Source organism: Phascolarctos cinereus, unplaced genomic scaffold (genome assembly GCF_003287225.1).
Source record: "Phascolarctos cinereus isolate Bilbo 61053 unplaced genomic scaffold, phaCin_HiC Scaffold_7;HRSCAF=346, whole genome shotgun sequence".
NCBI classification, from domain to species: Eukaryota; Metazoa; Chordata; class Mammalia; order Diprotodontia; family Phascolarctidae; genus Phascolarctos; species Phascolarctos cinereus.
Genome location: NW_027556180.1, coordinates 36,100,137 through 36,125,794, shown reverse-complemented (window position 1 = coordinate 36,125,794; position 25,658 = coordinate 36,100,137). Strand labels below are relative to the sequence as shown.

General features: G+C 38.2%; 1 protein-coding gene and 1 pseudogene across 4 annotated transcripts in view; one reads left to right on the top strand and one right to left on the bottom strand.

The window, feature by feature from the left end:
- The window catches only part of NAALADL2 (N-acetylated alpha-linked acidic dipeptidase like 2), a 1,446,698-nt gene that overhangs the window by 777,482 nt on the left and 643,558 nt on the right, over positions 1-25,658 (bottom strand). The gene's annotated exons all lie outside the window — the stretch shown is intronic.
- LOC110204814 (septin-10 pseudogene) lies at positions 19,780-25,486 on the top strand (annotated as a pseudogene).

The window sequence follows — 25,658 nt, the reverse complement described above, 5'->3', positions numbered from 1 at the left end:
GTCAGAACAAAGAATACAGGGTCTAAATGATCACTTTGCAGAGTAAATTATCAGAATGTTTAAATGGCTAATGAAAGGTCTATGGACATAATGCTAATAACTTTGGGCAATCTAGGTAACTGTCAAATTGCAAAAGATTAAAGTGACAAAACAGATTTTATTGTTTCTATAAAATATTTTATTTTCCCCAATTATGTTAAAACAATTTTAACATTTTAATTGACTTCAAATGCATACATATCCCCACAAAAAAAAAATCATATGAATGCGAGTTATTATGTAACTGTTTCTTGGTATAATGGGGGACCTGCCAATAAGTCTAGTTGTTAAAAGCCTACCACTCTCTGTCAGTGTGAGTCACTACATGGAAGAGTCTGAGATGTCTTCAGAGTTGTGGTGATATGCAATGAAGACTGTGTGACTGATTCTGGTCTGCTAACCTCATGATGAAAAGCAACCTTTTTTCATTTATTACAGCTGTGTAACCAAAACTACAGCTTCCTCCGAATGGTTTTCATCAGCCTTGGCCTCTCTCTTGGTTTAACGGCCTCCCTGGCGCTGACTTCTTTTTGTAAAGGGTATCCAATAAGAGTCTATGCTGTTAGGGGAGAATCCTGAGGCCTCCTCCCCATTCTGGGACAAAATGTGGCCCTGTGGATCAGAGCCTTGGTTCTTTGACCACCTCAGCTTTTGTTCTTTTTCTGTAAAGGGGACTTTAGGCCATGATCTTGTGAGTCTTAAAAGGTCAGTAAAGCGAGGAATCTGAAGTATCCAAGTCTAGTCCATGCTGGATTTTGTAGCCAGCCCAGTATCTATGTACTGAGGACAAGAGGCAACCATTAGCACTCTGCCCAGAGTTAACTAGGATGAAGACTCATTGGGTATGTATGTATCATTTGGACCTAAATTTGAAAGGACTAAAGCTAAGTAGAATCAATGCTAAGCCTGAGCGCACTCTCACAGAGACTGGGGTGGTATAGGCTAGAGTGTGTCCTTGAGGTATTGGAAGGAATTGCTTGTACTTTGGGTATTTTTTCTACTTCTTTTTGAAGTTAATTCTTCCTTATAAATACAATTGATATAAGCTGATTTTGATACATGGACGGTAGATATCTTGTTGTAAAAGAGTCAGTAAGGGGAGGTTTTATTTTTAACCAAATCAATTTTTTTCATCCACAATAAGACAAGAGTCCTCTTAGATTCTTTGGATCTTTCAGGTAACTTATTTTTCTGTAACACAGTGATAATAACATCTGCCTTACAAGGCCCTGGGGAGGATCCAATGAAATAGTTGATACAAAGAATTTTACAAACCTTAAAGTGTCCTATAAGTGTTAGCTATTGTCATCCTCCTCATCCTAACCTTCACTTCTTGGAATGCTCATCCGAGGATTCCCCTGCCCTCTTTGCAGAACCCATCCTGGTTCTTCAATTTTCCTTACTTTTATTTATCTGTGCACACATTGTGTATCCCATTCCGTAGAAGCTGCTCAAGTGCAGATAACAAGTTCTTCCTGTCTTTGTATTCCAAGTGACTTTCGCCCATGCCTTACAACATATTTAATATAAATGTTGGTGGAATTCAATTATTCAATCTAACTTAAAGAAATAGCTATGAGAATCAATTTTGCCAGAAGGTACCATTCTAGAAAACAAAGGATACTCTCACGTTAGACATTTGCTAACTTCACTGTGCTCAATTTATACCGGAAGTGCACTGCTATTACAGAATACCCAAGTCATCGCAATGTAAAAATACTTTAAAAACACTGCATTCCCATCTATAACTAAGACTTTAAAATGATGTGGCTATACACTGTACTGCTACCTTTTCCCTCTGACATGGGGAACAGGCAAGTTCTCTTGCTGTTTCTTCATACTGTGTACATACACACACACACACACACACACACACACACACACACTTATATACACTATCCATTTGCCTGGAGTCACCACAAAACAACTCCCATTACTTAAACAAAAAGGGATTGCCATGTCTTAGAAAGGGATCAGTGCTGTTGACCAAACACCAGAGGGCTTTGAGCACCTAAAGAGTTAAGATGGCAGTGGATGGCCACTGGGCTTATTTAGAAGCATCTATCTGGATTTTAAAAAAAAAAGAGAAAAAGAAAAAGAAAAAGAAACCTTTAGTTTGATAGCTCTCCTGCCATTGTTCCTTCTTTCAGCCAGCATGAATGATCTTAAATCGTTGCTTTTCTGACTGTGGCTTTTGGATTTCCAAGAAAAGAAAGCTTTTATCTATAGGAGACTCCTAAGTACTCTATTTTTCACGTATTTCAAAGGTCCCTTATTTATTTTTTTTAATTATCTCAGCTCTTCAAAAAACTATCAACATATTTCTCATAATAGATAGTGCTTAATTCCCAAATCAGTCCTCCAGTGACCTTTAAACAAGGGCTCAAAAAGAACCATTCAAGTTTGATAGAAACAATGGACCAGAGACACAAGAGAATTGAGGCAAAGTCTTTCTTTTCTTTTCTTTTTTTCCTTTTCTCAACCCATTCTATTTTTATGGAGTTGTTCCCTTCTATCTTTCATCAGAAAGGCCAGTATATTATAGAACTAGAAGGAATGAGCAGAAAAGTATTAACTAATATTTATAAAGGGTGTCTTTTTAGAGAGAGAGAGAGAGAAAGAGACAGACAGACACAGAGAGATAGAGATACAGAGGAGGAGGAGATTGGTAAGAAATGATTAGTTCCATGCTCCAAAGCAAATTCAAATAGAAAGAAAGCGGGGGGGGGGGGGGGGGGGGGGGGTAGTACTTGTGGTCATAGTCTAAATCAGATAAAATAACCTTTGCCATTTTGACTTAGAAAACCACATGCTAACATTATATAGATTTCATTGTATTTTTTTTTTATCTATTTTGTTAAATATTTCCCAATTGTATTGTAATCTGGTTGGGGCTACACTTGGGAATGCTGTGAGCTTTATGCAGCACTTCTGCACTAAAGCAAGGGTTTTTAAATTGAGGGTCCTTGGACCAGGTCTTTGGATTGATTTCAGGGGGGGTCCTTCAATTTGCTTAATTTTTTAATGTTTTAGTAACTGTATTTCAATATAATTGACTTCCTTTTTACTCATGTTTATTTTATGCATTTAATAACATTATTTTGAAAAGGGGTCCTTAGACTTTGCCAGATGGCCAAAGGGGAACCATGATATTTAAAAAAAAAAAAGCTCAAGAATCTTTGCTCTAAAGGGGCTAGGGAAATGAATACATACTAGTCCACAAGCATTTATTACACATTTAGTATGTGCCAGGCACTGTGCCGGATATACAAATACAATTCTTACATTCTATATTGTTAAAGGTTGTATTGTAGGGAATAAGAATCATATTATAATGATGGTAATAGCTCAAAAGTCTGCTTGGGCTGGTCACTAGTGAGGGTGGTAAGGAGCAAAGAGAAATAGTGATACCCAGCATTAGCAGGCAGGCCACTTGGGGGTCTGTCTTGGCCACTGTAGCCATGACAAGTTAAGACAGAGAAAGGGACTTCCAGGAGCTATTCTTAAATATGGATGGCACCTAGTTGGGAATGTAAGAGGGAATTCTTATGCAGGTACAGATCAGATCACAGATTAGAGTTGAAAGTTGTTTTTAGCAACGTACACATAAAACAGCACAGATCTGTTTAATTAAGGTCTTCATAACACAGGATAGCACAGGCCACAGTCTTTCTCTGGTGCACTAGCTTGGCACGGAGGTGATATCTGATTTCAAATACAGTCTAGTTTTCGGAACGTCAGCCACGTGGAACATTGCCAAGCCTAGATGTGAAACCTTTCTAAAAGAGCATTAGCTACTATAACTTCTTTCTAATGATGCTTTCAAGGGCCTAGGGTCACTTCCGGAGGATAACAAGAAGATGACTTCTGTGGAATTTTATGACTTTGCCCAAATGCAGCAAATCCTGTTTACAAACCAAACACTTAAGAACAACTGTACGAATGACAGCAATTCTGCACTGTGTACTTGGGGGACATATGATGTTTCTAACACCTACTAAGCATACCATTTAAGAACAAATTGAAAACTCCATTAATATGTTTATAGTAAGGGGAGGAAACATGATGAAAAAATAATGAAACCTTCTACACCATCTGTATCAATAACACTTTGGCATTTAAAGGGTAATTTTTTTTTGGTTACTGAATATTTTAAAGCCCATATATTTATAGTGCTGAGGTACATTAAAACAACTGGAGAATCTACCAAGAACTATGTTGGGTACTACTTATATCATTTATATTTTATTTATGAATAGGAATATTATTAAAAATGAAAGATCTCCAATGGCACATAAAAGTAATGCGGATATGAAATTAAATGTCAGGCAAACGGCATGGGAATGCAATATTCATGAAGCCATAAAGCCAAAAACATTTTGCAGAACCTTTATATAATGGACATAATTGAAGGACGCTCTATTATAATAACTCATGCCAAATTAGCGCTTAGCACAGTGCCTGGCACACAGTAGGTGCTTAATAAATGTTGATTGATGGATAAAACATTTCAGAATTCATTTCAACTTTACTACCTATGTGATAATAGGCGAGTTAGTTAACCTCACTGAGACTATTGAATTAGATTCTGTGATCTTTCTATTTTAAATGTCAGATAATATTGCCTTCCAAAAAGGGATTCTCATAGTCAAAGGTCAGAATTCTAGAAGCAGGGAAGATCAGAGCTGGTAAGATTTCAGATCATCTAGCTTAACCTTCTCTTGGCAGCTAGGCGGCAAAGAGGATAGAGCATTACATGTAAAGGCAGGGAGACATTGGTTTGAATCCAGTCTGAAGAAGTATAAAACAGTTACTAGCCTGGTGACTCTGGATAAGTCACTTAACCCTGCTGGCCTCAGTTTTCTCATCTATTGTTGCTGTTATTCAGTCATTTCAGTCACACCTGACTGTTCGTGACCCGATGCGGTGTTTTCTCAGCAAAGATACTGGAGGGGTTTGCCATTTCCTTCTCCAGCTCATTTTACAGATAAGGAAACTGAGGGAAACAGTGTTAAGTGATTTGCCCACGGTCAAGTGTCTGAGGTCAGATTTGAACTCAGGTTTTCCTGACTGCAGGCCTGGTGATCTACTATACCACCTAGCCATCTTAATAATAATAATAATAGCACTCACTTCCCAAGATTCTTTTGAAGATCAGTAACATATTCAAAGAACTTTGTAAATCTCAAGGTACTATAAATACACTAGATATTATAGTTAGAGGATAGATCTGGAGGAGTAAATGAACTAGGCTTATTGTTTCTTTTCCCTTTCTTTCCCCAATAATTTTATTACTTTTTTACTTTTTCATGATTTTTTTTGTCCTTTAGTAAACATTCCCTGTCTTTTCCATGTTTTCATTTCCTTTCTTCATCCTTATTTTAGGGATCGGGGGAGAAGAATAACCCATAAAAGGGCCATGTTCATCTTTCAATAGACATTAGCTGACTCGTATTATCAGATTGTTTCACAGACAGCAAGAAATAAAGGGAGAAGCTTGGGTGCTTCTTTGGTATCTACACAACGTCAAGGGAATTCCTACTAGGCCTCTAGTGTGATGTGCAGACTGGAGCCCTTGTGGGGGAGTCTATATATGTGGAAGACATGGATGGAGATCCTACAGCCTAAGCAGACACATATGGCTTGTGATATGTATCACTGGAGGGAATAAACATCCCTTTTCATGAGCTCCCGGTCCCATTGAAATGCCAGACTATTCATTTAGCTACAAGCAAGAACTTGATTGGCTCGTTGATTATCATACTCAAAGGGATAGCTGTAACCAGGATGGATTAACCAGGGCTTTGCCTATGGTTTCTGAATCTAGAGGCAAAAATCTAGGCAAAAATTGAACTACCATGGTGAATTTGTAACATGAGCTAGTAATTAGCAAAAATAATTAGTTATTCATTGGGAATTTATCAGAAGTTGAGAGTAAGTGGTCTCTTCTTTTTCACAGTAACCTCTCCAACAAGTCTTTGTCCCAGGGTCTCTCTGCTGTCCTCTATCCTGTCCCTTTCCCCAATTATAGACATATTTCATGCTACTTGCCACAGGTGGGGATTGTGACTTGCCCTGGTCATGGCAATTCCTAGTTATGTTTCTGTGTGTCAAATGAGCCTTTTCAGTAACACACCCTTCAGTTCTTGACTCAACAAAGTCAATACCCCTCTTTGTCTTTCTCCCTTAATGTTGCCTTCTCCGATCAGCAGAACTCGAAAGCTTCATGTTCTCTCTGACATGGCCTAAAGAGAGGGTCTTGATTTCACTTAAGAATTAATAACCTGGCTGTTAACCCCCGTGTTTCCGATCCTTACCTCTTCTTCCCCTCAACTCACCCCTGACATTCTTTGTAAGACTATCACTTTTACTATAAAATCCATGATTCCTCTTAGATGTTTTAAAAAATTCATTACTAAAACCATCCATTGCTTCATTTAAGAAATAGAGACACGTGATCTCAGGATTTAGATCTGCGTCATTTTACAGAAAAGGAAACTGAAGCTCAACAAGTTTAGGTGACTTTCTCAAGGATATACAGTTAGAAAAATGCATTAATTATATTAAAAGATCAATGAAAAGTAATAAAAAAATCATTTCTGTCAGCAAAATGAATATGTAGGTAGAAATACGGAGTTGCAAGTTAGCACACTGAACCAACTGATATACGTAAATAATACCAGCTACAATTATAATAATGCAAAATACTGTAAATGTTAGGAGAAAGAGCAAGCTATGAAAAAAAGAATAAATCAGGCTTCAATCAGATTAAATGACCTGCTGGGTATATCTTAGAGGAGATATTTTTTAGGGTATAAGTTGGATTTAGATGGCGACCAAGATCACTTTTGACAGATTCAATGACTGATCAATTCTTGAATCTCAAGGAGAAAAAGAAAATAAAAAGATAAGTCAAGCATATAAACAATTTATACCATAACATAGTGATCTAGAGGGAAAAAACCCCAACAACTTTGAAAGATCTTAGAACTCTGATGACCAATGGGCATTCTAGAGGACCAGTGATGAAGAATGCTACCCTTCCTTCTGATAGCCTCAGTGTGAAAAACGAGAAACATCTATGGGCAATGGGAAAATGTGTTTTGTTTGTCTCTGTATGTCTATTCCAAGGGTTTTGGTTTTGAGTGGAAGGCAGGAGGCAAGAGGGAAATAACTGTCAATTAATAATAACACATAATTTTTATAGATTTTTTTTACCTAAAAAGTTGGAGGAAATATACTGAATCATGAAGTAATATCTTTATTGTCATTAAAGAAACTACAAAAATTAAAGAAATAATGACTACCCATAGAATCAAAGAATATCAGAGCTGGAAGAGAGAGTCCAGAAAAAAAGCTGAGACTCATAAAGCTTAAGTGACAGCCAAGTTTGCACCAAACCAAGATACATTTATTAAGTGTCTACTACATACGAGGCACTCAGCTAGGTGCTGGGAATTCCAAGACAGATTTAAAAAACAGAAAAAAAAACCATTCCTGCCTTTAAGTTTACATTTCTACTCAGGAAACACAAGTTAATGACAAATAGATACGTAGGTGATTATTTGAAGAAGGGGTAGATAACAAAGAAAAGCTCCCTGAAGGAGGGGTAGATAACAAAGAAAAGCTCCCTGAAGGAGGGAGAACATGAGATAAGCCTAGAAAAAAGCCACAGATTTTAAGAAGGAGATGCAATGAAGTGACATGCCTTCTCTAACAGAGGGTTCATCCTAGGCAAAGGCATAGGGGTTGGAAAGAAGATACTGATTGTGGCTACTAAGGGAAAATGGATTAGAAACTAGTTCCTGCCAGCTTCAGTGTTCCCCTCAGCATACTACCTGCCCAATTAGGAAGACAATTGAGACTTACTGGGCAAAGGCTATGATTATACCACTTCTGAGAAGACATTTTAAACCTTTCCAAAATCTAGTCTGTTCTGGACAATTCCCATTTGAGCCTGCATGCGCCCATTACCTTACACCAGCCATGCAGCAGAGACAGAAAGTCTTTGGAACAAAAGTCTAGCTCAGTTGGCCTACTTGTATAACACACAAAACTAAAATTCCACAAAGGGCGACCTTTACAAGCAGAATGTGCCAGGTGATTCTATAGCTTAATAAAAATGGAATGGAAAAAACCAGCATTTATCATCTGAGCTCTTTCTGTGCTCCTAAAAATTGACAGGCCAAGGAATTAAACAGAAGACTAAGGTCAACCAGTGATATCTACGAAGTTGTGGGGAACTCATTAAGCATTAAGTATTTTCAGTCCTTACCTTTCCAAATACGTGTCATTAAATACCAACTCAGCCAAACGTGTGGGATGGAATGGGGCTATTATCTAAAATGCTTGATTTTCACATATTTTTAATAGATTCCTACAAACAGAGGGATTTAATAAATGCTGAAAATCCTCATTCCAACCATTTTCTGCTTTGAATATTAATGAAAAGCAGTGGGGCCCATTCAACAGTAACAGTTTAAAGAATCCATCTACTAACTTTTAAATGATGTGACCCTTGGGGAAATTGCTGTCTGAAGGAACTGGAACACAAAGCTGAAGATGAAGATATAACAAACCTCCAGGGTTTGGGGAAGCAGGAATAGGGAGCATGAGGATAGGAGCAGATTTTTTTTGTTGCCAAGATCACCCCAAATGGGGTCATGCAGAGTCAGATACAACTGAAAACAACTGAACACATAAGAGACAGGGGCTAGGATTTCAACCAAAGTCCTATACCTCAAAATCTCACTTCTTTTCCACATACTATGAAGACTGCATGGGTTGGACTGGATGTCCACCAAGGCTACTGAAAATTCTGAAATTCTATGTTCTTTTAAAAAATCTATTTTATTTTTATTGGAAAAGCGAAGAGAGTAGGGTGAGAACACATGCCTCCTCACTAGCAAATATACATGTATATTACATATAATTAATCATTTGGTTTTGTGTGTGTGTGTGTGTGTGTGTGTGTGTGTGTGTGTGTGTGTGTGAGCAAGCAGGCATGTGTATTTGAGAAGAGCAGATCCAGGTAAATCCATGTAGCTAGGCTCCAAGGCTGGCTACTAAGAGATCGACTTGCCTCAATCTATCTGCTGACTCGATATATTGCTTTTTGGCATCTTCTATCTATTTACCAAACTTACATAAGAGAATTCCATGCATCCTATTCCCAAGACAAAAACAGATGGCTGTGCAGCAGGTAATGGTTTAATTAAATAGCTCCTAAAGCCTGAACAAATTGTTCCAAAGAAAAGAAAAGACTATTATTTATGCTTTCAAAGAAGGTGTGTGTGTGGTGGGGTAGAGAAATGTCATCAAGGTTGATTTCTTCCTTGTAATGACATTAGGGATTGCAAGTTCTCCCCTTTTTGTGAAAGGTTAACAACTTTCTAAGCAAAACCTGGTCTGATCCTCCCAGTTGTCTGTCCTCGCTTCCCAAACTCCCTTGTTAGTCAAGGAACAGTTATCAAGGACCTACTCTGTGCCAGACAGTTTAAATCTATTCTGTAAATATTTTAATGCACATGTGTTGTCTCATCCATTAGGATGTAAACTCCTGGAAGGTGGAAATCCTTATGTTGTCTTTGTATTCTCAGTACCTAACGATGTCCTACACACAAATGTATATTTGATCCTTTTCCCTCTTGCTATACAGCTCCACAACACAGCTATGGTGAATTGATTTGTTATTTTTGATATTTTATTTTTGCTACCTAAAAAAAAAAAGGCAACATCAAGAAAAAAATGAAAAGAAAGAAAACTGGCAAAATAGAATGATAATGCCTTTAGGAAAAAAAATACATTGGCTGTGATGATATCCAAATACAATTCAGATAAAATTCCAATTTTTTTATTTTTGATTCATTTAATCTTGTAAATATTTATTGAGTACTTCCTGTGTCCCAGTTACTGTTAAATGTTGAGAATACAAAGACAAAAATAAAACAGGCCCTGCCCTTGAGGAGCTTACATTTCTTTTTAATTTTTATTTTTTATTTTATGAAATAAAACAAGCATTTCCATGGCATAGGATAAAAATAAAAGATGATTGCACATGAAATTGCAAATCTATTATCTATAAGTTGCTATTCCTTTTAAAAATATAATAAAGTTATCACATAAATTTCCTTTTTTCCTTCCCTCCCCCATCCTAAAGATGGCTACCATCACACACACACACACATAAAATCATTCTATACTTACTTCTATTTATCAGTTTTTTCTCTGGATAAAGGTAGTACATTCCTTCATAAGGCCTTTGTAGTTAATTTGGGTGTTGATAATAGTCAAAATAACTTAGTCACTCAGATTTATTCTTAAAACAATATTAACATTACTATATACAACATTCTCTCGGTTCTGCTCACTTCACTCTGGACTACAGAGTATATTTTATAGTGAGAGAAATAGATAAGCAAAGGATTCCTTCATTGTGGTTTCTGTATTCCAAATGCCTATACTTTTCCCAGCAAAGTACATCTATGGTTAATAATTGTGGAATACAATTGAATTCCTTCTGTATCCCGAGCACCCAGCCCCAGGCCTTGTACATAGTAAGTTGTTTTTGTTTGGTTTTTAATAAATGCTTATGGAAGTGAATTGGTTAAATGCAAGGTTTTGGTCTGTGATAAAAATTGTAAAAATACATACCAAAAAATAAAATTATCTTCTGCCCTATTCAAAGATGCATTTGTGTGGTCACTGCTAGACAGCTTTTAGTACATTGTATGTCAAGTGTCTTGTATACACTAAAGTGTTATATAAATATGAACTATTGCTTTTTACTACTGTTACTATCACTATTTAAGCTATTGATAGAATTCAGACTTACGAGAGACCCTGAAAATCATCTACTGTTAACTGCTCACTTTATAGTCAGGAAACTGAGGCCCAGAGATGGGCAGTTGCCTTGGGTCTGCCTGGTAAGTAGCAGAACAGGTATGCAAACCCAGATCTTCTTACTCTAAATCAATTCTTCCATATCCTTCCTGTAGTACATACCTATCTCTGCTATAATAATAAGACCATCATACTTATGAAAAAAAAAATCAGAAAATCAGAGGACTCCATTAGACTTCTAGTCAAACCCACTATAACACACCTGACTAGTGGTCACTCAGCCTTTCCTTGAAGATATCCTGTGAGGTAGAGGTCACTACTTCTGAAGGAACAAGAATTCATTGACAATTTACTATATCCTTAACACCAGATTTTTTAAAAGAGACAAATAGTATAGGAAACTTGGCTATAATCAAGCATTTCCCATCTTAGCGGAAGAGAAGAAAATGAATGCACAAACAAAGAAAGGACAGACCATGTGTATGGTACAGAATAAAAGAAGAGGCCTTTGGGAAAGGGAGGAATCACTGAGGGATGGGGTGATACAATAAGGCCTTAAGGACCTAGGATGAGAGATTTAGTGGTATGAAGGATGGTAATACAGGAAAGACAGATAACAGCATGAGATCAGGCATGGAGAAGGGACTACGTGTGTATTTGTTGGTAGGTGGGAGTGGAAGGTGGAAAGTGGGAGCAACTCCCTAGCTGGAACAAAGAGTATGTTAGATAATTAAAGTAGAGCCATATTATCAAGGGCCTTGAAATCCAAGAAGGAGCTTAGATTCAAGGTATAGGCAACAGTAGGCTTCTGAATAGGGAATAGCATAAAAAGTATAAGCTTTTAGGAAAATTAATACAAATATAAGAATAGAGAATATAGGATTTATTGGGAATAGGAGAGATGAAAACAGAAAAACCTTGAAAGAGTCAAATACAGTATAGACACTCATAAATGTTGATCAGTTTTCTATGAAACACCATAGCCCTTTAAAGAAGAACATTTTTCAATTTTATCACAGTTAATTACTTTGTATTTTTAACATGTCCTTCCATAAATCCTTCACAAGAGCTCTACCCAACATTCTGGCGGGCGTTCTTTTAGGACTCTTCAACTTGGGTAGATATCAATGGTGCACATTAGCTGTCTGTAACATATCGTTTACTCTTGACCTCTTGACTTATAATTGGCCTAGTTTCTTTCCCTTTCCCCCTCCCCCCTCCCCAGTCATTTATTTTATGATAACATTCTTTGTGGTACTTCTCTAACACAATCTTTCATTGTCAATGTGCTTCAGCCTGATGATCGGATGGAAGAATCCCCTTTGGCAAAAGGGGAGGACATGCGGTATGTACAGGCATAATTGTGCTGTGATTGGTATTATTGGTGGGACTATACAAGTCAATGAGATCACAGGTCCAGAGCAACATATACCCATTCTTACATCTTATTCGACATGGTGAGAGGATAACCTTGGGCTCTTAAGGGCTATGCCCAGGCCCTGGTCATTCCCATTAAGTAATAAAGGCTTTGAGTATGAGTCCTATGGAATGCATGCCTATTGACCAAGGACTGGCCCAGGTAAATTCAGAGGTGTTCATCACCACATTGACCAAAGAAGGATGCTTCCCCCCACCAAACACCACAATATCTTCATATAAGTATTTAAAAGTGTTGAGATGAAATCTCTGCTCAGTGAAGTCTTCAATATATCATATACTTTTATCTTAGTTTCATTTGAAGACAATGATGTCAAGAATACAGCGATATTTACTCTTAATTTTTATCATCCCTTTTTTTCTTATAACCGTGATGGTGGGAAGAGAAAGATAAATATGTGATGGTATTTCTCTGAAGGTTGTGAAGCTGGTCAGCTAACCTTTTATGTCCCCTAGCTATCCATGACATTCTTTGGTGAATATTAAAGAGAGGTGAACAGTGGTTAAAAGGGCATCTATTTACTTTCAGTAAACACAATTTAATTACATAGAATTCATGCCTCTTAAAGTTGCTCTTTAATAGAATATTCCAGTGGTTCAGGACTCTGTTGTTAGCAACCAATATCCCCCAAGGGACAATAATACTCAGAGAAGAAAATAAAATCTTGTACTTGTTCATCAAAATTGTGTCCTAACAATATGGTTTACAAAGTTCTTTCTTCACAACAACCCTCTGAGGCTGACGATGTAAGTATTTTTATCCCCATTATATGGATGAGGTATTGAGGCACAGAGAGATTTAAAGGACTTCTTCATTGTTACCCATCTGTTAGGTGTCAGAATTATGACATAAACTCAGGTTATCTATAGTCTTTCCAATGCACTATTAATAGTAAGGATATGTAAAAGGGAAGAATAAATAGGAAATTTTGACAATGAAATGAATATATGTATTCATAGCTTACATAGTATATATATAAACATATACATACAAATGTAATCTCATTTGACATTTATAACTCTATGAGGTAAATGCTATTATCACCCCCATTTTACAGAGGAAAGACCCGAGGCTAAGAGGTTTAAATGAATTGCCAGGGTCACACAACAAATAAGTGTCTGAGGAAGGATTCACATACAGCTCTTATTGATGCCAAGTTCAGTAATCTCTCCATGACCCCATCTAACTTCATTGTACGAGACTGGGAAAACAAACCCAACATTGAAAGCAGCTCCCTCATTCAAGATAATATCCTACTGTAATAAAGATGTCACACTCCATGTTGAAGACTGTAAGAAATTGTTTTTGGAAGTCCACAGGACTGGACTATGAATGGTCATTCAAAGTTGACTTAACATGTGGTTGAGGAAAGGCTTATTTTTTCCTTCCATTGGCCATGTGATTAGAACTGTCTGATGCCATGCAAACATTCTGACTCATCAAGAATGCTGCCTCTTGCAGTATTTATATCTGCAGAAGGAAATGCCTTATTCACTAAGTGGGGAGGGTCTTAGGACCTCCTGCTTTTCTCCCAAGGCCATATGCCATTTGCCATCCCCAGTAACACATGGGGCTGCTCCCACCTCACACAAAAGGAAAAAAATCTGGGTCTTGGGCTTTGCTGTTGTTTGTGGTGGTGGTTTTTCTCCCAATTTTAAACACAGCGATGGAGTGCTTGATCTGTAGATGGAAGTACAAGTCATGGAAATCCTGGAATCCAGGAGAGATGTTGAAACTGACTTGGTAGCAACACCCTAAAAGGTAAGGGTATCAGGATTGCTGTGCAGCAGAAGCTAGTGGACTTCATCTTGGTGGGACCAATGTTGTAGGAGGTAGGCAAAACAGTCAGCCTAATCTGCCCCTATACCCCAATCTGCAAGAAACAGGTGGGATAAGGAGGGGTTACGCCTCCAAGGTATTACGGGAAACTTGCTCTTGATATGTCTTTGAAGTAAATATACCTTTGCAAAAAGTAATTTGATATTAAATGGCTAAATGAAACTGTAGTGCTAATTAATAGGCTATTAAAAAAATCAAGAACCAAAGTCAGTCATTGCACAACGTGGCTATTACTGTGTACAATGTTCTCCTGGCTCTGCTCACTTCACTCAGCATCAGACCATACAAGTCTTTCCAGGTTTTTTCTGAAGTCTGCCCGCTCATCATTTCTTATAGCACAACAGTATTCCACTACATTCATATACCACAACTTGTTCAGCCATTCCACAATTGATGGGCATGCTCTCAAATTCCAATTCTTTGCCACACTGAAGGGGGCTTAAGCTGGTGACTGAAGAGAATCATCCCGTGTCTCAGGCCTGCAATCAGGAAGATTTCAGTTCCTATCCACCTTCAGACACTTAATGGCTGTGTGACTCTGGGCAGGTCACTTGATCTTTTTGATTCGATTTCCTCATCTGCAAAATGGGAATAATAATAGTACCTACCTCTCAAGGTTATTGGGAGGATCAAATGAGATCATCATTGTAAAGCACTTAGCACAGGGCTTGGAGCAGACAAATTGGCTGCTGTTCAGTCGTTTCAGGTGTGTCTGACTGTTTGTGACTCCATTTGGGGTTTTCTTGGCAAAGATACTGGAGTGGTTTGCCATTTCCTTCTCCAGCTCATTTTATAGATGAGGAAACTGAGCCAAACAGGGTGAAGTGACTTGCCCAGGGTCACACAGCTAATAAGTGTCTGAGGTTAAATTTGAACTCATGTCTTCCTGACTTCAGTACAGGCACTCTATCCACTACACCATCTACCTGCCCTATGTAAATGTTAATAATAATCATGATTATTGTTACTATTATTATTATTCTGGGAAATCCTGGTCCTGTTGAGGAAACTGGAATAAGATGGACCTTTTTATAACTGTTATCATTTCAAAAAAAAAATCACTGAATGTCAAGGGTCATATGGTTGAAGGTCACTTATGCTGGGATATGCTTACCGTGTCAAAAGCATTGCCTGAATTCACAGAAAAACAGAGTTGCAAGGAGGCTTAGAGACCATCTGGGCCAACCTGTATACAATCATGATTTTCCCCTGTAGCCTACCAGAGAACAGGCCCCCCCCAGGCTCTGAGGTAAAGATGGTGTTACACACTCCCTTCCAAAACAGACACACTGACATTCACCAGCTTCTTTATGAAACTCTCAAGAAATACCCAGCACGCTTAGGAACTAGAGGAACCGTCATAAGCAATGCAGTTCCATCTCCAGCATCATTCTGCTTTTCATCTTAACATCACATCTTTAGAATGTCTCTCTTTGACTCCCACAATCTGTTATAATAAGGTAGAATTAGGTTTTCAAACGGTTACAGAAGCATAAAAATAAAGAGAGATGGACATTGGGCAGCCAGGGATGTTTTGCAGTGTTGCATCCTTGACAACGCCCTGCTGTCAGCTTCCTGCTTAACTATGTTTTTTTTTTTCCTTTCAGACAATAAAGCATCAAAGTAAACCATCAAGAAAGGTCACTTTGATCTGGAAACATCAATATTCCCAAAGCTTTCCCAAATCGGTCTACACATTTGGAGCCTGCAGTGTTAATACACTACCACAGGGAATGCTCTTTGTATTTTTTTAAAGGGGAAATAGGAAACATCTCACATAATTTGCACCAAACATGTCCAACAAATCAAATCTTAATAAATTCCATTTAATGCTATTGTACATCTGCCATTTGAAAACAATTTTTCCCCCTGAACACAGCTTAATGAACCTTTAATTTATCTTTCATTCAGTCTCCACAGAGAGTTGTTAAAAGACAAAGTCTTAAGTCAATGCACTTAATTACAATCATCATATGTTATTATGTACTGTTATATAACACCATATGCCAATTATCATGGGACTTTAATAGATACTGAACAATTACACATCTGCACATGTACATCCCTGGTACTATATACCTACATTTGCATGACATCCTAGAGAATTTGTACATGTGTATACACATGAGTTGTTGATTTCAAACTACATTATTTGTTAAATGTATTGACTTTCAATGACTTTTCCTTAGTACAGCTGAATTTTCAAAGCTATTGACTCTTATTCCATTTTGGTACCCCCCAAAAACCAGAAATTTTTCCTACTCTTTAAACTGATTGATAGTAACTCAAGATTAATCTAATCATCCACATTGGGGGAAAATGGCCCCATAAAATACATATTGTTTAGATTAAATATTTTCAAAGCTTTTTGGTCTAAGGACCCTTTTCTACTCTTAAAAATTGCTGAGGGCCTCCCAAAGAGCTTTTGTTTATGTTGGTTGTATCAATATTGATAATATTAGAAATTAAAACATCTCAGTATTATTATGAACATATTTTGATCTCATGGAGTCCCTGGAAAGGGTCTCAGATCCCCAGATCACACAAACCACTCATCTAGATTATAAAATGATCCCATATGTTGAGCTAACAGGAGATTCCAGGGATAACAACAGCGAGTCACTTCCAAGGGGAACATGTAAATCTTCATGTGGTTACAGTTCTTCTGGCTGATAGCAAGGAGGGGTCTGGTTTTTTTCCCCTTCTCATATTTCCACCCAGGCACAGGGATTTGCTGTTTCCCTCCCTAACCATATTCCTCCTCCCTCCCATTAAAAACAACATTTATAATAATAGGATTTAGATTAAGAAAAGGCAATATGGGAATTTCCTTTCTATTGCTTCTCCTACCCCTTCATCTGATTGAATGGCAATGCAATTATGAGCTTTCCTGTCTCAGGACCACTAGCCAATAGCTCACTCCAATGCGCCCTCTCCTATGTAAATGAAATAAAATTCATTGACCTAAAGACTCAAAAAGAATGCAACCTCACAAAATCAGAGTCAGAGTCTCAACCTGAGACTAGTCATGATCTGGCTGTAACGCTTCTAATGTTTAGGCAGCTAAATGGCACAGTGGATGGAGCACTGGGCCTGAAGTCAGGCCTGGAGTCCTCTTGCTAAGTTCAAATCTGGCCTCAGTCACTTACTAGCTGTGTAATCCTAGGCAAGTCACTTAACCCTGTCTGCCTCAGTTTCCTTATCTGTAAAAGGAGATGGAGAAGGAAATGGCAAACCACTCCAGTATCTTTGCCAAGAAAACCCCAAATAGGGTCACAAAGAGTTGGACCCAATCCCAATACTGAGAGGCTCCATTTTTCAAGTCTCGGCTCGTTTGTCCTTTCCTCAGCAGCCTAGTGACTCTCTACTCTTGGGGCCTCATCATTTTGGTGCCAGACACCCAATCAATCTGAGCCCTACTGCAGTTCATATTTCCCCATCTCAAGTGATTTACCAGCCTTAACCTACCTGGTAGCAGGAGCTACAGATGTGCATGACCATTCCCAGAATATCTTCTGTACTCAAAGAGCTTACCTCCTACCAAACTTCCTAGCAGTTAGGCATTTTGTCTAATATCCATGGCTACATAAAATTGGTTTAATGACTTGTTAAAATATCAGTTGATCCAATCTCTTTTTATCCTTTTAAACTTCTTGTATTGGGGGAACTCAGTCCCCATTCCCCTCATATCTTTTATCTATTTGATATACTGTATTAGGCAACCCTACACAATCTTCTGGGGAATATAGTTCCCAAAAAGAATATGGCATCCATGCCCCAATCCAATCAAGAGTTCCCCCCTTTTATACTAAGAAATGGGCAGAATTTTAATCTACTACTGGGCTTCTACATTAAACAAATATAAGTTCCAAATGATGCCAATTTAGCAACATATATGCAAAGTAAAGTTCAACACACACACACACACACACACACAGGGGGATCATTCCCTTAGAAATGATAATTTGATGGATTCTAACATTAGACTTCATAGGCAAATGGTCTTGAAAAGCAAATGACAACAATATTATGCTTTCAAGAATAGGCGTACGAGAACCAGCAACCTCGACCAACACATTTTAAAAACATCACTAAACCACCTCCCAATCTTGCCTCATCCTCAACTCAGAGAGATAAAAATGAAATAATTAAAAGTAAAATGAGTCTGATTCTGTCAGAGATTAAATTATTCAGTGACAGTAAGTAAGCTGCTTTGGAAAGCATATTAACTTATTCAGGCCACAAGGGAGGTATTCATAGCACTTTACAATGTGCCTGTTCCCAATGGTACCCCAGTGGCCACTAGGATTTCAGTGGTCCCCAAGAGCTACCACAGAGAGATTTAAACACTTGGTAAAGGTAGGATTCTCCTTAAAAACCCATATTTTTCTTAAATATGCCTCTATGATAATCTCTGACATAATACCTTTTCCTCAAGATACCATACTGGTGGTCATTTAAACCCAGAGAAGAGCCCCCTATTTCTTCAAAGGGGCTAGTTTTAAAGTCCACATGTGAATTTATACCCCCAATTTGTTAATTATTCCAAGTTAGCTCTATGTGGGAAAAGCTGTCTGCTTCATTGCATCAATAAACCAGAGAAACATGAGAGAATTAGGAAGCCAAAACAGGTCAAGGCACTTTCAACAGAAGTCCAGTGGTTCCCAAATGGATTTTTAATGATTCCTTTGCCATCTGGGACAGCCTCATTATATTCTGGAGAGGCGACCCAAAAAGAGGTTTTAAATTTCTTGTTTCACCTCATTTCCATGATGGTCCAATAATTTTATGTTTGACTTTAAAGAATTATACAGTTCATTCATACATTTAGGAAGATCTGAGTGTGAAATTAATTTTAAGCCACACTTGAACAGTTTACAGGTTAGAATAAGGAGTGAGAAGCACATGACATTGGGAGAGATATTTTTTCCCTTTCCTTTGAATAATTAAGACACATCTCTCACATGGTACTTTCAAGCTATCTCTCTCCAACACAAATGTTCAAGAGAATGTCCTGATGGGTAGATTCTATTTTGCTGTTTAAGACTCTTTTTTTATTTCAGGCAAAAAATACTCAGCTAAGTTGGACTGCTGAAATAGAATCTCCCTACCAAGAATTTGTAAGAATGGATTCAGGTTTATTTGTAACTGTAATCAATTAACTTCTCTAACTCTCTTCAAATCTCAGCTCAAGGGCTACCTTCTATAGGAAAACTTTCTTGATACATCTAAATTCCAGTGCCCTCCCCCAGGAAATTTATTTGGGTTTATTCTCTAGTTAATTTTCTTCGTACAATTTTCAGAATAATTCCAGATATGTATCTCACTGAATCTTCATCACTTCTCTATAATGTAGGAAGGAAAGATATTAGGTATTCTACACATGATGAATCTGTCAGTAACTTTCTATAATCTCCAATGTTGACTTTTACCCCTTCTACTATTCCTGGGGGGAAAAAAGCAATCAAAAATATTCTTGCAACTTTTCTTTAAAAAATCTCTCATATCTGACCCCTTCTCTCCACTCACACACCTACCACCTTAGTTCAGGTCCTTATCACCTGTTACCCAAATTATTACAATAGTCTCTTAACAGCTCTTCTTGGATTCCATCTCTCATCATGTCAGCCCACTCTATGCAGTGCTACCAGGTAATGTTCTGTGAGCCCCAAGTTAACCATGTAACTCATTTACTCAACCAACTCCGGCGGCTTCTAATTGCCTCCAGCATAAAAAATTCCACTTCTACATTTAGTTTTTCAGGTCCTCCCCAACCTAGTCTGAACTTATATTTACAATCCCTTCCAGTGTCTGCAATCCAACCAAGTTAGCAATCTCAGTTCCTCACAACATTCTATCTCCGGGCAGCTAGGTGGCGCAGTGGATAGAGCACCAGCCCTGAAGTCAGGAGTACCTGAGTTCAAATCCGGCCTCAGACCAAACACTTGACATGTACTAGCTGTGTGACCCTGGGCAAGTCACTTTACCCCAACTGCCTTAAAAAAAAAGAAAGAAAGAAAATTAAAAAACAACATTCTATCTCCTTTCTCCATGTCCAGTTGCCTGGAATGCAACTTCACAGAATCCCTTTTTTCCTACAAGACACAGCTGCATGTAGCCCTTTTCCATCCCTTCAATTGCTAGAATCATTTTTTCTAAATTACCTGGCACATCACTACTTTTATATAAACTTTTTTTAAACTACATTTATTCTTCTTCTACTTTATATGTATTTGTCTCTCCCATGAAAATGCTAGCTCCTTAAAAGTAGAGACTATTTCATTCTTTGTATTCCTATTCCTAGCACATACTATAGTGCCTGGCACATAATAGGAGGCTGGATTGATTTCACAGGATTTCCAGGTTGGAAGGGACCTCAGCAAAAATTCCGGAACAAGCTCCTCTAGCCACAGGCATGGAGAGGAAAGACTCTTTTACAGTTTTATATATCTCCAGAGCTTAGCACACTGCATAACACACAGCAGGAGCTTAATAAATGCTTATTGACCAACTACTCAAAGACCTTTAGTAACAGGGCCCCCAATACCTAACAGGCATTTTATTCTACTTTTGGACAATGTTAGAAAGTGTTTGTTTATATCAAGTTACAATTGAACTCTGTTCAACTTTCCTTATTCCAGAGTCATTCCTATGCCCTGATTCCACAAGTTCTCTAGCTTGGCCTGCCCAGAAGAGTATAAATCATCAATCATAGGTGCTTTACTGCCATGGGGTTTTCCTGCATCCTAATGTGCCTTTACTTCTTATACCAGCTTCACTCACTGTCTCCCACACCATTTTTCCAACCTGAGCCCCACAGAACTCAGCTTCCCATGGAAAAGAAACAAGATTTCTGCTTCTCTCCTGTCATGCTTCCTGAAGTTAGCATACATTCCCTATTTAGGATTTTAAAGATTTTTACCTTTCATAACAACAACAAAAAAAAGCTTTAAAAGAAAAAAAAACAAATAAAAATTTACCACTTTTTTTTTTGTCCAGTAAAATGTAAGCTCCTTGAAGGCAGAAGCCAATTCTTTTTTGTCTTGTATTGTCAATGCCTAGGCACCTAATATTATAATAATAGGCATCTATTCACTACATTACATTGAAAGCTAACTGAAAGCTAACTCTCGTCTATTAGACTGTGAGCTCCCTGAGGTCAGGACCCATGCTTTTGTCTGTCTTTGTATCCTCAGCATTCAGCTTAATGAATGCTTATTGTCCAGTAAGTTTTCCAGTGTACTAAAGGTTAGGCCAATATCTTTTTCAGCTCCTTCCTTCCAAATTCTATACCCAGAGTGAGTCACTTCCAATCCCATCCTAGTATAATGCTACTCCAAGCTCAGAGTACAGTCAGCTAGTCATAGAGACCCTGCATTATATCTAAACATGAGGCTCATCATTTATAGAAGTCACAGTTCACCTCCTTCCTGCACCATCCATCCAAAGTCCTGTCCCACTCCCCACACTCCCATTGAAAATCATTATCTTCAAAATTGCTGTCTCCATGTTGCTTTCTTCCAGAATCATGAGCAGATGGCATCTTCTTATCATTTGATGTCAACACCCTTAGTTAGAGCCTTCACCCCATTCTCCTCTCCACCTCCCTTCCTCATTTTTTGATATTGGATCTCTCCATCTTGCCCGGGCTGGAAGTACAGCTGCCACTTGTGATTCTAATCCCACTACTGCTTGGAATGGGAATTATGACATTTATTTCCAGTCTGGACCAGTCTGCCCCTCTTTGGTCAACCTTTTGTACCTCACCATTCTTAGGAGCTTTAGGCTTTTGTTACTATACCCAGTGTGGGAATCCAATCAGCTTTAGTTCTACCGTAGCTCAGAACTCTAACTCAAGCAATCCATCAGGCAGGGATTACGAGCATGCACCATCACACATTATCATCACATTCCTTTTTCCAAACACTTCTGGCTTCCAGCTCATTGGCAGAGTGAGCTGATACATGCCCTGAGGTCAATTCAACATCATCGCCACCACAATGCAATAATCATAATAAACAATAATACCTGACATCTATTTTCTATTAAGGTCTCCAAAGTGATTCTCATACATTATATCATTTGATCTTCAGCTCTGTGACTTAGATACTACAGGGGTCATTATCTCCAATTCAGAGATGAGGAAAATGAGGCTAAGAGGAGTTAAATGATCTGTTCATGTTCACTTAGCTGGTAAGTGTCAAAAGCAGAATAGGAGTCTAAGTCTCTCCCAATTTTGAGCGCAGCGCATTTTAAGTCAATGAACAGCTCTGTCCACTTTCTCTCAGCACAGTAATCCCTCCATTATCCTTCCCCATCCACTATTCTTGTTCCACATCCAGTGCATTCCCCAAAGTGTTTCCTACAAATCTACACATTCCATGTTTACAACAGAAGGAAATGTTACAAATGTTAGTAGCACATACTAGTCAGCAATAGGAAGACAGTACATGGCATCATAGGGACGCTAATCCCATCTCCTGGAACATGGAATTTCATGAAAATTGGAACACAGACATTATATTGTAAAATGGCAACATATATTGGTGGAAAAAAGCCCCTATTCAGTGTTCTACTTCTCCCCTGGATTTCTCATTCTAAAAGCAGCTCCATTTGATATTAAGTATAAGTCTATGAATTTTGGATTCCATGCATTAATTAGCCTGGTGCTGGGTTAGTATGCAAACCAAAAAAAAAACATCACAGAAAAATCCTATGGCAACTTTCACTCTTCACAACTGACACTGGCCATCTTAGGATCCCTTCAAGTCCCTATAGAGACACACAGAAATACAGATACTCACTGGGAAAGGACACTGGAGTCACACAGAAATCCCCAAAATGAACAGAAAACACTCACTAGTAGGAGGCTAAAAGGAGAGTATACACCAGCACAGTAGAGCTTAGTTTCATGGACTATACCATCCCACAAAGCTCTCCATCACCAAACACTGACAGTTACTATGGGAAAGGAATTCTCCCAGTAGGGTGGAAAAAAAGTTCTGGGCTCCTTGCTGGTTCTTTACAGATGGAAGTGGGGGAGGGAGGAGGGAGATAAAGGCCAAGGGGAAAGGCTTGGGTGGAGGTTTAATTGAATACAGCTGTGGCTGTTTACAATCTGTGATCACGAGCAGCTTTCAGCACCTGGACAGAGGTTCCCTGTCACAAAGAACACCTGGTGGTCCTCAACCCCAAGTGTTAAAAGACTCCACCAACCCCCCACCCCCACCCCCATTTTTGGATAGTTGGTAAGTTATGCAGAGTAGGGCCTACATTCAGCCACAGCTGTTTCCTTGGGTTCACTTTCAAAGACCAATGATGACGTTTAAGATCTGCATCTCAAGCCCTTAATGAAGACCCTGGCAAAGTATCTTCCAATTTCCATTGGCTTGTCTCTTGAACCAACCTTAATGAAGGTTAGTCCTTGATCAATTAGGTAAGGCCTATTATTTTTCTAAGAAAACACAATTTAAATGATATTGTAATACAGAAAGTGGTTAGGAACAATGTCATAAATTACGAACATATATTCTGTAGATGGTTACAGTGTGACATGGTACACAATAGAGTGGAGTGCCTCGTTGGTCAGAATTAAAACCAGTATCAACATTTTCCTCATTGCTTTCTTCATTTTTTTGATGTATGCAAATGCCTATTAAATCAGCCATAATATGGATTACCTGCCTTGCTTTGGGCAAAGAGCGGGTAACAGATGCCTGAATAATATAGCTCTCCCATAACTACTCCATTATGCCTCCATAGACATCTTATAACCTCTTTTGTGAACTCCATTATTATTTCTTCCTTCCGCTCAGGTGGTCTGTAGAAAATACTAATACAAATATCACTTCAGGGAGATTACTTTAGTTCTTCTCATTTCATGTTTTCCTCCTTACTCTTTGCTCCGAGGCTTCCCCTGAACTCTTAGGCACAGAAACCGAGGTTCTGGTTTTCTCTTATTCTGGACCCCAGATCCTTGCCAGCTGTAGGACCGATGTGACACAGCACATGGTCTATGAGTCTCTGGGGGAGGGAGAATGAAAACAACATGTTCTACCTTACAACCAGGCAAAGAAGAAACGAACAGATGATACTCTTCATTGTTTCAATATTACTGGCCATATTGGTTTTGAAAGTCTACCTGATCAGTTAGTGAATAGGTTCATTCAATAAGGGTTTTCAACGTTCTTCGCGTGGGGGAAACTGGAATTGGTAAATCAACTCTTATTGACAAACTGTTTAACATGAATTTTGATGATCTCGAATCTTCACACTTTCAACCAAATGTAAGACTTAAAGCACAGACATATGAACTCCAGGAAAGCAGTGTTTGTTGAAACTGACCATTGTCAATACAGTGGGATTTGGTGACCAGATAAATAAAGAAGAGAGCTACCACCCGATAGTTGATTACATAGATGCTCAATTTGAGGCCTATCTCCAAGAAGAATTGAAGATGAAAGAGTTGCTCTTTAACTACTATGATTCTCACATCCATGCTGGCCTTTACTATATTTCCCCTATGGGACATTTCCTTAAGACCCTTGATTTGTTAACCGTGAAGAACCTTGATAGTAAGGTATATATCATCACTGCAATTGCCAAAGCAGATATAATTTCTAAAACTGAATTACAGAAGTTTATGATCAAATTGAAGAGTGAACGGGTCAGCAACAGAGCCCAGATATACCAGTTCCCAACAGATGATTAAACTATTTCTCAAATTAACTTCTCAATGAACAGATATTTGTCTTTTGCTGTTCTGGGCAGTATGGAAGAAGTCAAACTTAGGAATAAGATGGTGAAAGCTCATCAGTACCCATGGGGCACTGTTCAAGTAGAAAATGAAAATCACTGTCACTTTGTAAAGCTCTGTGAACTGCTTATTTGCACAAATATGGAGAACGTGAGAGAACAAACCCATATTCAACATTATGAACTTTATAGGGCAATACAAACTAGAGAAAATGGGTTTTAAGAACGTAAGCCCAGAGAACAAACTAGTCGGGTCTGTTCATAGGAGGTCTATGAAATCAAAAGACATGAATTTTACGGTGAACGTGAAAGGAAAGAAGGGGAGATGAAACAGATGTTTGTGCAGTGAGTGAAGGAGAAAGAAGGTATCTTGAAAGAAGCTGAGAGATAGCTGTAGGCCAAATTGGAATATCTTGAAAGCCTTCATCAGGAAGAAAGAATAAAACTTGAAGAAAAGAGAGGGAATTTGCTAATAAGAAAGTGGTATCTGAGCCACTCTAAAACCAGCCTTTAAATGCATCTGGGAACAGTGTGAAAAAACAAAAGGATCATAAAAACTCCAGCTTTATGTAATAGAGAAATTCCAGATTTATGTAGCAACAAGGTTATGCGAACAAATGCCATGTTTGGAAGTATGCTTTGATTTTTCTTCTTCTTATGTAGTGTTTCTTTCATATTTTGTTGTCTTTTGTGCTGTAATATTTTACTAAGGACACGTGTTAGATGACCAAAGCAACTAGCAGTT